The sequence below is a fragment of the Pogoniulus pusillus genome, chromosome 26, assembly GCF_015220805.1.
Source record: "Pogoniulus pusillus isolate bPogPus1 chromosome 26, bPogPus1.pri, whole genome shotgun sequence".
Taxonomy (NCBI): domain Eukaryota; kingdom Metazoa; phylum Chordata; class Aves; order Piciformes; family Lybiidae; genus Pogoniulus; species Pogoniulus pusillus.
The window spans coordinates 838,789-853,142 of record NC_087289.1 but is presented as its reverse complement, the minus strand read 5'-3'; the positions used below and the strand labels follow the sequence as shown (position 1 = coordinate 853,142).

Here is a 14,354-nt window from a genome sequence, read left to right as displayed (position 1 = left end):
GAGCTGTGGCAGCCCTGACCTGGAAAGAACAAACTGACCAAAAGCCCACAAGAAAAGAGGCAGAGGCTGTGTGTGGTGCTCACATCTGTCACATCTCGCTCTGTAGTCTAACACCTGGGCTATGTAGAAGAGCTGTTTGTGGGTTGTGGATAAGCCTGACCTGCCCCCCCCCCACGTCTGCAGGAGCATAAAAGGGGCTGTGGCACTGTGAAATTTAAATAGTCACAACTGGAGGCTGAAGCTTAGGTGGGAGCTGTAAGGTGTTCACAACTAACTCTCCAGAGTTCAGCTCTTTCTCTCACTATCCAGAGCACAGAAGGTTTATTGCCTTTGTTTAAGGCTTGGGATCTGAGGAATTCATGAGGTCATCACCCTCCTTCCCCCACCTGATCACAGAATGTTTTTACTGTCTAATTTTCCCTGTTGTTTAGCCCCATCAGGTGTTCTGAGCTCCTTGCCGGCAGATAAAAGCCTTGTGTTGAGGCAAGGGAGAGAGGCTGGGAGGCTGTTTGCTGAGTGTGAGCAGAAAAATGGAACCTGTGTGCTGCTGGGAAAAGAAATTGCCTGTAAATAATGACAGAGCTTCACAACCAGTCCCTGCTGAACGGCAGGAGTTAATTCTTATCACATTTATCCTCGCTGGAAACGCTATTAGAATGTGGCTTTAATGACTCCTATTGACTAATTAAAGACAGATCTAAGGGCTGGTGGCAGGTGAGCTGGCACTGCTGGGAATCCTGCCCCATCTCCTCCAGCCCAGTGTGAAAATTCAGCAGCAATTCTTTATTGTCAGTAACCATGTGAATGGGAACTTCTCTTGGTGCCTGCAAAATACATGCACTTGAGGGATAGGTGTTTGGTGTCAGGGCTGAAGTGCAGCAGCTTGCTTCAGACTGGGCTCAGGAACAGACCACAGAGTCACAGAACGTTAGGGCTTGGAAGGGACCTCCAGAGATCACCCAGTCCAAGGCACCCCGGGCAGGGCACCCAGAACACACCCAGGTGGGTTTGGGATGGCCCCAGAGCAGGAGGCTCCACAGCCTCTCTGGGCAGCCTGCTCCAGGCTCCAGCACCCTCACAAAGTTCTCCCTTCTGTTCCCCTGGCACCTCCTCTGCTCCAGCTGGCACCTGGTGCCCCTTGGCCTGTCCTTGGCCACCCCTGAGCAGAGCCTGGCTCCAGCCCTGCACATCTTCAGCAGCAGCACTGAGGGCAGCCCTCAGGCTCCTCTGCTCCATGCAGCCCCAGCTCCCTCAGCCTGGCCTCCCAGCAGAGCTGCCACTGCCTGCAGCAGCCTGGGGGCTCTGGGCTGGGCTCTCTGCAGCACTTCCCTGATCTCCTTCCTAAGCTGAGAGCCCAGAACTGGGCACAAGATTGCAGCTGTGGCCTCAGCAGGGCAGAGCAGAGGGGCAGGAGAACCTCTCTGCCCTGCTGAGCACAGCCCTTCCAGTGCAGCCCGGGATGCCCTTGGCCTCCTTGGCCACAGGGGCACCTTGCTGGCTCCTGGGCACCCTGCTGCCCCCGGGATGTCTTTCCCATCACTGCTGTCCAACAGCTCAGTCCCAGCCTCTCCTGCTCCATGGGTTTGCAGGACTCTGTCCTTGGCCTTGTTGGATTTCATTCCATTTCTCCCCACCTAGCTCTCCACCAAATCCCTGTTAGCACAGAATAGAAATGTCTGCATGGGGAGAGGAGGCACTTGGGTCACTGCTGCGTCAGAGAGGGGAATGTTTGAGGATGTTTAGTGCAAAGCTGAAGGCAGAGTGGAATATTTGGGGACATTTAGTTCAAATTTGAAGGCTGAGTGGAATGTTTGAGGATATTTAGTACAAATTTGAAGGCAGAGTGGAATGTTTGAGGAGATTTAGTTCAACTTTAAATACAGAATGGAATATTTGGGGACATTTAGTTCCAATTTAAAGAGAGTGGAATGGTTGAGGCTGCTTAGCTCAAATTTGAAGGCAGAGTGGAATGTTTGAGGACATTTAGTTGAAATTTAGAGGCAGGAATTCCCAGCCTCTTTCCACAAGAAGCATCAGTGCAAAAGCTGACTGCACTTTGTGGTAAACCAGGATATAATTCTTGCTAATACAGTTCTTGGTGGTGTAATTCTGTTATTTTGTGATAACATTTCTTTGTGATAAAATTTCATTGAGGTATAAAAATTCTTTGGTAAGTAATTTCCTTGGTAAATAATTTCTTTGGTCAGTAAATTCTTTGGTCAGTAAATTCTTTGGTGAATAATCTCTGTGGTGAATAATCTCTGTGGTGAATAATCTCTTTGGGATACCATTTCAGTGGTAAACATTTTCTTTGGTCAGTAATTTCTTTTGTCAATAACTTCTTTGTGATATAATTTCTTTGGTCAGTATTTACTTTGGTGAATAATTGTGGTATAATTTCACAAATAGTTTCTTTGGTGAAGAATTTCTTTGGTCAATAATCACTTTGGGATATCATTTCCTTGGACAATATTTTCTTTGGTAAGTAGTTTCTTTGGTCAATAATTTCTCTGTGATATAATTTCTTTGTGATGTAATTTCTTTCATAAATAATTTCTTTGGTGAATAATTTCTTTGCTCAATAATCTCTTTGCTCAGTAATCTCTTTGGTCAATTTTTTTTTGGTCAGTATTTTCCTTGGGGAATTATTTTGTTGGTCAGAAATTTCCTTGGTCAAAAATGTCTTTGTGATATAATTCCATAATTTCCAATCACTTTGAGATCTAATTAATTTCTTTCTAAATATTTTCTTTGGTCAATGATTTCATAAATAATTTATTTGGTGAATAGTTTCATTGTGATTTAATTTCATAAATACATTCTTTGGTCAATAATTACTTTGGGATATAATTTCTTGGTCAATGTTTTCTTTGGTCAATAATTTCTTTGTGATATAATTTCATAAATAATTTCTTTGATCAGTATTTGATTTGGTAAATAATTTCTTTGGTCAATAATTTCTTTGCAATATAATTTCTTTGGTGAATAATTTCTTCGGTCAGCAATCTCTTTGCAATGTCATTTCTCTGGTCAGTGATTTCTTTAGTGAATCATTTCTTTGGTCAGAAATATCTTTGCAATATAATTTCTTTGGTCAATAATCTCCTTGGTCAGTAATCTCTTTGGTCAGCAACCTCTTTGCAATATAATTTCTTTGGTGAATGATTTCTTTGGTCAGCAACCTCTTTGCAATATAATTTCTTTGGTGAATGATTTCTTTGGTCAGCAACCTCTTTGCAATATAATTTCTTTGGTGAATGATTTCTTTGGTCAGCAACCTCTTTGCAATATAATTTCTTCGGTCAATAATCTCTTTGCATTATAATTCCTCTGGTCAATAATTTCTTTGGTGAATAATCTCTTTGGTCAGCAGTCTCTTTGCAATATCATTTCTCTGGTCAATTTCTTTGGTGAATAATTTATTTGTGATATAATTTCATAAATAATTTCTTTGGTAAATAATTTCTTTGGTCAGCAATGTCTTTGCAATATAATTTCTTTGATCAGTAATCTCTTTGCTGAATAATCTCTTTGGTCAGCAACCTCTTTGCAATATCATTTCTTTGCTGAATAATCTCTTTGGTCAGCAGTCTCTTTGCAATTTCACTTCTATGGTCAGTAATCTCTTTGCAATATCATTTCTCTGGTCAATAATTTCTTTGGTGAATAATTTCTTTGGTCAGCAATGTCTTTGCAATATCTTTTCTCTGGTCAGTGATCTCTTTGCAATATAATTTCTCTGGTCAATAATCTCTTTGCTGAATAATCTCTTTGGTCAGCAACCTCTTTGCAATACCATTTCTCTGGACAATAATTTCTTTGGTGAGTAATTTCTTTGTGATATAATTTTATATATATATATTTTTTTGGTGAATAATTTGTGTGGTCAATAATCTCTTTGCAATATCATTTCTCTGGTCAATAATCTCTTTGCAATATCATTTCTCTGGTCAATAATCTCTTTGCAATATCATTCTTCTGATCACCAATTTCTTGAGTAAATAATTTTCCCCCATTAAATACTTTTTCCTTTGTTCCCCACTTTCCCCCCCCTTTTTGGGGGCTGCAGGTGAACTCCAGTGTCTCCATCCTGGTTAAGCAGGGCAGTGCTGGAGGATCCTTGGGTTTTTCCAGCAGCTGATTTTTTTGCTGTGTGGGAAGTGTGGTTCAGGAGAAGGTGTTGGGCTGAGCTCTAAATTCAGCTTGCTTTAGCCCAGGAGAGAGCATTTTAGCCTCCTCTAACGACATCACAGCAAGTTGCGGTGCTTGAGCAGATGTTAAGCAGGCAGTGGCTGAATGTTAATTTTGGGAGGCTGCTCCGTTTAAGCCTATCTGAAGTAGGTTGCATGTGGGCCTTGCAGGCTCAGGGACAAAGCTTTGTCTCCGGGGAGAATTCTCAAGCTAAAGCTCTTTCTTTTTTGCCACTCTATATGGACTCTCTCAAGTCAGTATAAAGCAGATCATCCCTAGGCTAAAGCTCTTCAGCTTTTGTTATTGGGCTCTGTAGGGCTGTAATTAGGCCTCCTGGCAGGCCTTGCAGGCCGGTTAATGGTCATATGGAGCTTCTCTGAGGCAGGCTGGCTTTGTGCAAATCCTTGCCAGGGCTCCCTTTCTGGGTCACTTCCTACCCGGCCGCGGCTTTGTGCCGCTGCCCCACGGGCTGCGGCGAGCAGCTCCCCTTGACCATCCGCGCCTCGGCTCCGCGCACAATCTCCCCGGCTAATCCCCAGTGTCAACAGAGGATTTAGCTGAGCTTCTGTCACTTACAGTTGCCAAACCACTTGGGTGTCTGTGAGTTCTCTCCCAGACTTCATTACGGAGAGACGCAGCGGCAGGGAGAGCTCTGGGCTGAACCTTGGCTCGCTCCTAACGCCGACCCAAGGCGAAAGTTTGCCCCGCGACAAATCCTCCCTTCCTAAAACCCTCAGCAAAGCTTAAGCCCTGGTTAGTTTGTGCCATGAATTGTTGTGTGCCCCTCCCTGCCCTGTGCTACCTCGTACAGGCTGCAGGATGGATGAGTGTGGCACATGGCGCTGCCAGGAGGCAGGACGCGCAGGCTGCGGGCTGTGGCTGGTGCCGCCTGTGCAAAGCTTTCCCCTGGCGGTAAGCAGAAAGTTCTGCCTCTCTGTGTGAAGAGAGGAACTGATTCAGGCTTACAGAGGTGCAGTGTGGAAATGAGCAACGGATCCATTTGTTTATTGGGGGGAGTCTGCGTTTCAGTCTGCGGCTGAAAGAGCATCCCAGAGCAGCTCCTTGCGCGCAGCATCCTTGGCCGAGTTCGCTGGAGGGAAGCTGCCGAGCTGAGGCTCTGCCTGGCTCAGGAAGCCTTCGGCACTGAGCAGCTCTGCCCGGCGGCAGCTCTGGGTGCTGGATGTTTAACTCATTACCTCCCAATTAAGACCCATCAGATCGCTGCCTTTAATTTCGTCTCCCTGCCTCTTTATTCCCTTTTTGCATATCCCTTAAAGGGAAGGAGCATGGAGCAGAGCAGCTGCTTCAGCCCGAGCTGCTGTGGAGGCACAGATACTTCACTACAGCTTTTGCTTTCCCTTCTCCTTTTTTCTTTAATTAAATCTACCCATTGTGGGATGCTTGTGGGGAGAGGAATCCCTAATTTGCACTCTGCCTGCTAAACAGAGTCAAAGATTCTCTACTCTCTGCTATCAAAATGGTCTCATAACAGATGTGGCTGAAAGGACCACATACGTCGAGTGTATGATTTTAGTCTGGTGGAACTAATAGGATCACTTCCTACTTCAGAGAGCCTTGCCTTTCTTTGCCTGTAATGAAAACTGGCTAGTTAAATAGGGTGGCCTCTGCTTGCCTCTCTGCTTCTTAGCTATGCAAAGCAGTGAGGCAGGCAGCTGGCAGGGAGCAGGAAAAATTCCCTTTTATTAGAATAGAATAGACCAGGTTGGCAGAGAGCTCCAAGCTCATCCAGCCCAACCTAGCACCCAGCCCTGCCCAACCAACCAGACCATGGCACTAAGTGCCCCAGCCAGGCTTGGCTGCAACACCTCCAGCCACACAGACTCCACCACCTCCCTGGGCAGCCCATTCCAATGCCAATCACTCTCTCTGCCAACAACTTCCTCCTCACATCCAGCCTGAATCTGCCCTGGCACAGCTTCAGGCTGTGTCCCCTTGTTCTGTCCCTCCTTGCCTGGCAGCAGAGCCCAACCCCACCTGGCTACAGCCTCCCTGCAGGCAGCTGCAGGCAGCAATGAGCTCTGCCCTGAGTCTCCTCTGCTGCAGGCTGCACACCCCCAGCTCCCTCAGCCTCTCCTCACAGGCTGTGCTCCAGGCCCCTTCCCAGCCTTGCTGCCCTGCTCTGGGCACCTTCCAGCACCTCAACATCTCTCTGCAATGGAGGAGCTCAGAACTGGACACAGCACTCCAGGGGTGGCCTGAGCAGTGCTGAGCACAGGGGCACAAGAACCTCCCTTGTCCTGCTGCCCACACTGCTCCTGAGCCAGCCCAGGATGCCATTGGCTCTGCTGCCCACCTGGGCACTGCTGCCTCCTCTGCAGCTCCTCTCTCCCAGCACCCCCAGGGCCCTCTCTGCCTGGCTGCTCTCAGCCACTCTGTCCCCAGCTTGTAGTGCTGCTTGGGGTTGTTGTGGCCAAGGTGTAGAACCCTGCACTTGTCCTTGTTCAGTCTCACCCCATTGGCCTCTGCCCATCCATCCAGCCTGGCCTGGTCCCTCTGCAGAGCCCTGCTACTCTCCAGCAGCTCCACAGCTGCTCCTAGCTTGGTGTCATCTGCAAACTCTCTGCCCCAGATCATCAGTAAAGATACTGAACAGGACTGGACCCAGCACTGATCCCTGGGGCATATGACCAGTGCCAGCTGCCAGCTGGATGTGGCATCATTCACCACCACTCCCTGGGCCCAGCCCTCCAGCCAGTTCTTGGCTTCCAAGATACATTTCTTTCCAAGATACAGATTCTTTCCAGGACACAGATTTACACTGCTTCCAAGATACATTTCCTTAGGTTTTTTTTCTCCACCATTTCATTCTTAGATCACTCAGAGAGGGTTGGAGAATGCCTCTGCTGGTGATGTCAACTAAATGGATTTTGACACAGAAATCTGCTGAGTAGGACTCAGCACTTGACCTAGAAACTGGGTTCACTAACTCCATAATTAAATGTTTCCTAAATGAGCTGCTTTCCCAGAACAGGATAAAAGAATCTCCCACCTAGAGCAGAAGGATGCCTCATGACAAGCTTGGGCTCTGAGGGCAGGAGGTGCAGCTGTCCCAGTGATGCAGCCTGAGCAGCAGGGAGAAGGGGAAAGCCAAAGGAATGAAGCACTGCACCAGCCAGGAGTTGTGAGCTCACCTCTAGAGGATTATTCATGGAATCATAGAATGTTTTAGGTTGAAAGAGACCTCAAAGATCAGCCAGTTCCAACCCTCTGCCATAGACAGAGACACCTCCCACTAGAACAGGTCACTCAAGGTCTCTTCTCCCAGGCCCCCAGGGACAGAACAAGGGGACACAGCCTGAAGCTGTGCCAGGGCAGGTTGAGGCTGGATGTGAGGAGGAAGTTGTTGGCAGAGAGAGTGATTGGCATTGGAATGGGCTGCCCAGGGAGGTGGTGGAGTGGCCGTGCCTGGAGGTGTTGAAGCCAAGCCTGGCTGGGGCACTTAGTTGGCCAGGGCTGGGTGCTAGATTGGACTGGGTGAGCTTAGAGGTCTCATCCAATCTGCTTGGTTCTGTGGTTCCATGATTCAATTTATGGTAGCTAAATTTGGTGAGCATTGCAGATATTTTATGACTTAATCTCTGGAAGGTGCAGAAAATATTTGACCTCACCTGGACAGCCTCAACCAACAGCCTCCATGGCCATGCACAAGGACACATTTCTTCATCCATTACTTCTAATTCATTGGCAGAGCTGCATAACCTCATTGAGCTACTAAATAAAGTTCCTACTTTCTGCTTGCAAAGTCAGTAAAAAAAAGAGAGAATTGTTGCTCCAGATGATGAGCTTTGGTTTTTAGCATTGTCAATGGGCTGCTCCTTAAAGAGTTCGAGTACTGCTGGTTCTGGCACTGGTGAGGAGAGCAGAGGCTTCACTGATCAATAATGGCCTCAATAATTAATTCATTGTCATCACTGCTGGCAAAAAGAGGGAATAAAGGAAGACATTTAGGTAGGGAATAAAATCTGTTTGAATCTATCAATAATCACTCCAATAATGGATTGATTTTCAGTATTGTTGAGCAAGAGAAGGAACAAACAAACAGATTTAGGTAGAGAATAAAATCTGAGTGTGTCAGTAATTACTGCAGTAATTGATTAATTTTCAGCATTGTTGAGCAAGAGAGGGAATAAATAAACAGGTTGAGGTAGAGAGTAAAATCTGCTTGGACTGGATGATCTTGGAGGTCTCTTCCAACCTGGTTGATTCTATGATTCTATGCTTCAACATATCAATAATTACTTCAATAATTGATTAATTTTCAGCATTGTTGAGCAAGAGAGTAAATAATTAAGCAGATTTAGGTAGAGAATAAAATCTGCTTGAACATATCAATAATCACTTTAAAAATTGATTAAATTTCATCCTTGTTGAGCAAAAGAGGGACAAGTTAAACAGATTTAGGTAGAGAATAAAGTCTGTTTGAACATACCAATAATTACCTCAATAATTGATTAAATTTCATCCTTGTTCAGGAAAAAAGAGGGAATAATTAAACAGGTTTAGGTGAAGAATAAAAATCTATTTGGACATATCAATAATTACTTCAATAATTGATTAATTTTCATCCTTGTTGAGCAAAAGAAGGAACAATTAAACAGGTTTAGGTAGAGAATAAAATATATTTGAGTATGTCAATAATTACTTCAATAATTGATTAATTTTCAGCATTGTTGAGATAAAGAGGGAACAATTAAACAGATTTAGGTAGAGAATAAAATCTGAACATATCAATAATTACCTCAATAATTGATTAAATTTCATCATTGTTGGAAAAAATAGGGAATAATGACACAAATTTGAGCAGAGAGTAAAATCTCTGTGAACATCTCAGAAATTACTTCAATACTTCATTAAATTTCATAATCGTTGAGAAAAATAGAGAATAATTAAATTAATTTAAGGAGGGAATAAAAATAGGTTTGAACAGCTCAGTAATTAATTAAATGTCAGAATAGCTGAAAAAGTAGGGAATAATTAAACAGGCATAGGTAGAGAATAAAATAAGTTGGAGCATGTCAATAATGACTTCAATAATTGATTGATTTTCAGCATTGCTGAGAAAAAGTGGGAATAATTAAACAGATTTAGGTAGGGAATGAAATCTGTTTGGATGTCTCAATAATTACTTCAGTAATTGGTTAATTTTCATCATTGCTGAGAAAAAGTGGGAATAATTAAACAGATTTAGGTAGGGAATGAAATCTGTTTGAATGTATCAATAATTACTTCAGTAATTGATTGATTTCCATCGTTGTTGAGAAGAAGAAGGAATAATTAAACAGGTTTAGGTAGAGAATAAAATGTATTTGAGTATTTCAATAATTGCTGCAGTAATTGATTGATTTTCATCCTTGTTGAGAAAAAGAAGGAATAATTAAACAGATTTAGGTAGGGAATGAAATCTGTTTGAATGTATCAATAATTACTTCAATAATTGATTAATTTCCAGCATTGTTGAGCAAAAGAGGGAATAAATAAACAGATTGAGGTAGAGAATAAAATATATTTGAGTATGTCAATAATTGCTTCAATAATTGACTAATTTTCAGCATTGTTGAAAAAAATAGAGAATAATTAAACAAATTTAGGTAGGGAATAAAATCTGCTTGAACATATCAGTAATTGCTTCAGTAATTGATTAAATGTCAGAGTCGTTGGAAACACATAGGGAATAAGTACACAAATATAAGTAGAGGATAAAATCCCTTTGAACAGCTCAATAATTGCTTCAATAGTTAATTAAATTTCATAATCATTGAGAAAAATAGAGAATAATTCAACGAATTTAAGAAGGGAATAAAAACAGGTTTGAACAGCTCAGTAATTAAATGTCAGAGTTGTGGGAGAAAAAAACAGGGAATAATTCAACTGATTTAGGTGGAGAGCAAAACCTGTTTGAATGTGTCAATAATGACTTCAACAATTGATTGATTTTCATCATTGTTGAAAAAATAGGGAATAATTAAACAGGTATAGGTAGCAAAATCTGTTTGAATATGTCAATAACGACTTCAGTAATTGATTAAATGTGATCATTGTTGAAATAAACAGGGACTAATTAAACAGGTGTAGGTAGAGAGCAAAATCTCTTTGAATATGTCAATAACGGCTTCAGTAATTGATTAAAGTTCAGAATCGTGGCAAAAAATAGGCAATAATTAAACAGACTTAGGTAGAGAATAGAATCTGTTTGAACACTTCAATAATCACTTCACTAATTCATTAATTTTCATCCTTGCTTGTAAATACAGAGAAGAACTGACCCAGTGTGGGTGGGGAATGAGCTCTGAGCCAGCAGCATTGACGTCTGCGGCGTGTGATGCCTCTGCCTCAATGTCTTCAACCTGTTCACTTCCTCAGCCTCTTCTATCTCCACCCCAAAGACAACCTCCCCATTTCTGAGGCCATTTTTGGACACTCTTGATTTGCTTCCCCCCCTCCCCGCAGTGAGCAGCTGCTGATTTGGGGCTGCCCTGCTGTAAGCCGGAGCCTAGCAGCAGCCTTTCGGCTCAGTCGCCGCACTGCTTGCTGAGCACTTACTGCCTTTAGGAAGCATTCTCAGGCTTGCAGAGTTTTTGGTGGGAGAATTTTTTATCTGAGACCTTTATTTATTTTTTTTGGGGGGGTATTATTGCTATTTGTGTGTGTGTGTGCTGCCAAAAGACCCAAAGCCTCTCAGGCTTCCACCCTAACTAATGGCTTTGCAAGGAGGATTGCACCATATGGTCTACGTGATTTTGATGCAAATATGTCTGCTAATTATGTGCAGATGAATCTCGCAGTCCTGCTCTTGATCTGAAGTCAAAGACAATTTTGCAGCTAGCTGAAGTTTTGATATCAATTCAGATTTAGCAACTTTGCCCAGTAATTGAATGCTGCCCTGCTTGGGCTGCCCAGCCCATCTGTGGCAGCTGGGGCTGCTTTCTGCTGGAGCGGGGCCTCGGGGGAAATGTTTTGTCTTCATCTGGTAGCAAAATATCTATTTCTCTTATTTCACCCAACCTGTCCTGCTTCTCTTCTCTCTAGAGCTGCCTGCTTTGCTCATTAAAGCATCAGGCAGAACGCAGGCTCCTGAGATCTGATGTGACAGCATCGCAGAATGCTTTAGGTTGGAAGGGACCTTTCAGGGTCACCCAGTCTGACCCCCCTGCAGCCAGCTGGGACAGCCCCAGCTGGAGCAGGTAGCTCACAGCCCCAGAGAGCCTGACCTGCAGTGGTGCCAGGGATGGCACACAGTCTCAAGTTGTGCTGGGGGAAGTACAGGCTGGATGTTAGGAGGAAGTTCTTCACAGAGAGAGTGATTGGCATTGGAATGGGCTGCCCAGGGAGGTGGTGGAGGCACCGTCCCGGGAAGTGTTCAAGCAAAACCTGGATGAGGCACTTAGTGTCCTGGTCTGGTTGACTGGATAGGGCTGGGGGATAGGTTGGACTGGATGAGCTTGGAGGTCTCTTCCAACCTGGTTGATTCTATGATTCTATGATTCCATGGGCATCTACCACCAATCTGGGCAGCCTGGGCCAGGCTCTCCCCACCCTCAGTGGCAAACATCTCTTCCTTCTTTCCAGTCTCAATCTCCCTCTTCTAGTTCAAACCATCCCCCCTTGTCCTGTCACAAGAGGCCCTGCTCAAAACAGTCCCCAGCTTTCTGCTCAGCCTGTTGAAGTCCTAAAAGGCCAGCAAAAGGTCTCCCTGGAGCAGTGGTGTCTGCACTGATGGTGGTGACACCTGAACATCACAGAACTGTTGAGGTTGAAATAGACTTCTAAGCTCATCCACTCAAGCAGCAACCCAACCTCTCCATGGCTACTAAACCATGGCTCCAAGTGCCATGGCTACAGGGTTCTGGAACACCTCCAGGGATGGGGATTCTGCCACCTCCCTGGGCAGCCTGTGCCAGTCCCTGACCACTCCTGCAGCAAAGAAATTGTTCCTAGTCGCCAACCTAACCCTCCCCTGGTGCAGTTTGAGTGCATTTCCTCTCCTTCTATCACCTGATACTAGACAGAAGAGACCAATCCCACCTCACTGCAACCTCCTATAAGGAGCTCTTGAGAGCAGTGAGCTCTGCCCTCAGCCTCCTCTTCTCCAGCCTAAACACCCCCAGCTCCCTCAGCTGCTCCTCCCCAGCCCTGTTCTCAAGATCCTTCCCCAGCTTCACTGCCCTTCCCTGGCACACTCCAGCACCTCAGTACTGCATCAGTTACATCAGTGTCCTGAAATACTTCACAGCAAGTGGGAATCCAAAGCTGCCATTCCTGGGCCTATGGTGGGGAGTTGGAACTGGATGATCTTTGAGGTCCCTTCCAACCTAAACCATTCTACAACCTCCCTGCCAAAGCAGGGTCACTAAAAGCTAGGTTGGATGGGGCCCTGGGCAAGCTGCTGTAGTGATTGTACCCACACCTGCATCAGCAGCACCTTGCTCTGCAGTCAGGCTTGTGGCCCTCCAGCACCTGTAGGTGTCCTGTGCCTCCATCACCATCCTCTAAATCAAACCTATTCATTTTTCTTTGGCTCGTACCAAGAGCAGGATTTAATGTGGGCAATAAAACTCTTGTTTTACAGCTATTGCAAAGAATATTTCTCCCAGGTTTATTAAATCTGCAGCTCAGAGGCTGCCACTTCCTTCCCTTTGCTCACGTTCCCTTTGTTGAGCCAAATGAGGAGAATTAGAACAAACAATCTCGGAGTCGTTTGTAATCAGGAGCTGATGAATGGATCTGGGCTTGGCAGCCATTATTCATTCCAGAGCACCTGATATCTTTCCCACAAACAAATCGTGTTTGTCCAAATTAAGGAATTAAATGAAGCATTTGATGAGTTTCTGATTGACCCTTCTAACTGGGAGCCCATTAGTCAACGTCGCGGCGGCGGAGGGCGGCGTGAGTAATGTGCTGTCTGGAGGAGCATGTGGATTTATTATGATTCCTGATTAATGCTGCTGCCAGGCAGGAGGGGGGGGATTGTAATAATTTTTTTTTGGGGGGTGGTGGTGGTGGTGTTTGGGTTTCATTTGAGCACTGGCTGCAGATTTTCATCTGTGATGAAATGCATTTGTGTCCCATTAGGTTTAGAGATGATTATCAGGCGCCGGCGGAATAAATCTTGAAATGCAGTGGTAGGGGTTGGCAAAGGCTCTTTTTGTTGACCTCCCCCCCCCTTAGTGTTGTGTTAGGCTTCAGAGAAAGATGAGAAACTCTGATTGACTCATAGAGCTGTTGGGGTTGGAGGGGACCTCTGACATCAAGTCCAACTGCTCGCTTACAGCTGACAGCCTCACCGCTCCTGCTGTAAAACTGCATCCCTGAGTAGAGTCATGGAACCATAGAACCATGGAATCATAGAACTACAGAATCATAAAACCAGAGAAGCATGGAACCATAGAACCACAGAATCATGGAATCATAGAATCATAAAACCATAGAATCATAGAACCACAGAATTATAGAACCACAGAATCATAGAACCATAGAATCATGGAACCATAGAATCAAAGAATCATGGAGCCATAGAATCATAGAGCCATGGGGTCATAGAACCAAAGAACCATAGAATGTCAGGGGCTGGAAGGGACCTCAAAAGATGACAGAATCACAGATGTCAGGGGTGGAAGGGACCCAGATTGCTGATGGAGTCCAAGCCCTGCCAGAGCAGGACTATACAATCCAGCTCAGGGCACACAGGAACACATCCAGACAGGCCTTGAAAGGCTCCAGAGAAGGAGACTCCACAACCTCTCTGGGCAGCCTGTGCCAGGGCTCTGGGACCCTTCCAGTAAAGAATCACAGCAACACCCGGAGGCCGTGAGTAAGCTGTGCTAGCAGGAGGTGTCCCTGCCCATGGCAGGGGGGTTGGAACTGGCTGATCCTTGTGGTCCCTTCCAGCCCTGCCTGATTCTGTGCAGCAGATTTGTTTCAAAGTCTGGAGTACATCTCCAGTCTCAGCTACTTGAAGGAGTTTCTTGTATGCATTAATAACTTTCTTTAAAGGCAAATGAGGGGTTTCTGTCTGCTGGAGGCTTGGCGTGGTCTGCTCTGGAGCTTCACATAACAACCTCTGAAGAGTGCACTCAGTGAGTTGATTTGTTTAAAGAAAACAAAAAAACCCAACAAAAAACCCTCCCAAATAGCTGATGAATAAA

At 44.9% G+C, this 14,354-nt stretch overlaps 1 protein-coding gene across 1 annotated transcript in view; it reads left to right on the top strand.

Annotated features, from left to right (window-relative positions):
* RSRC1 (arginine and serine rich coiled-coil 1) overlaps positions 1 to 14,354 on the top strand; it is a 145,225-nt gene that overhangs the window by 91,212 nt on the left and 39,659 nt on the right. The window lies entirely within an intron of this gene.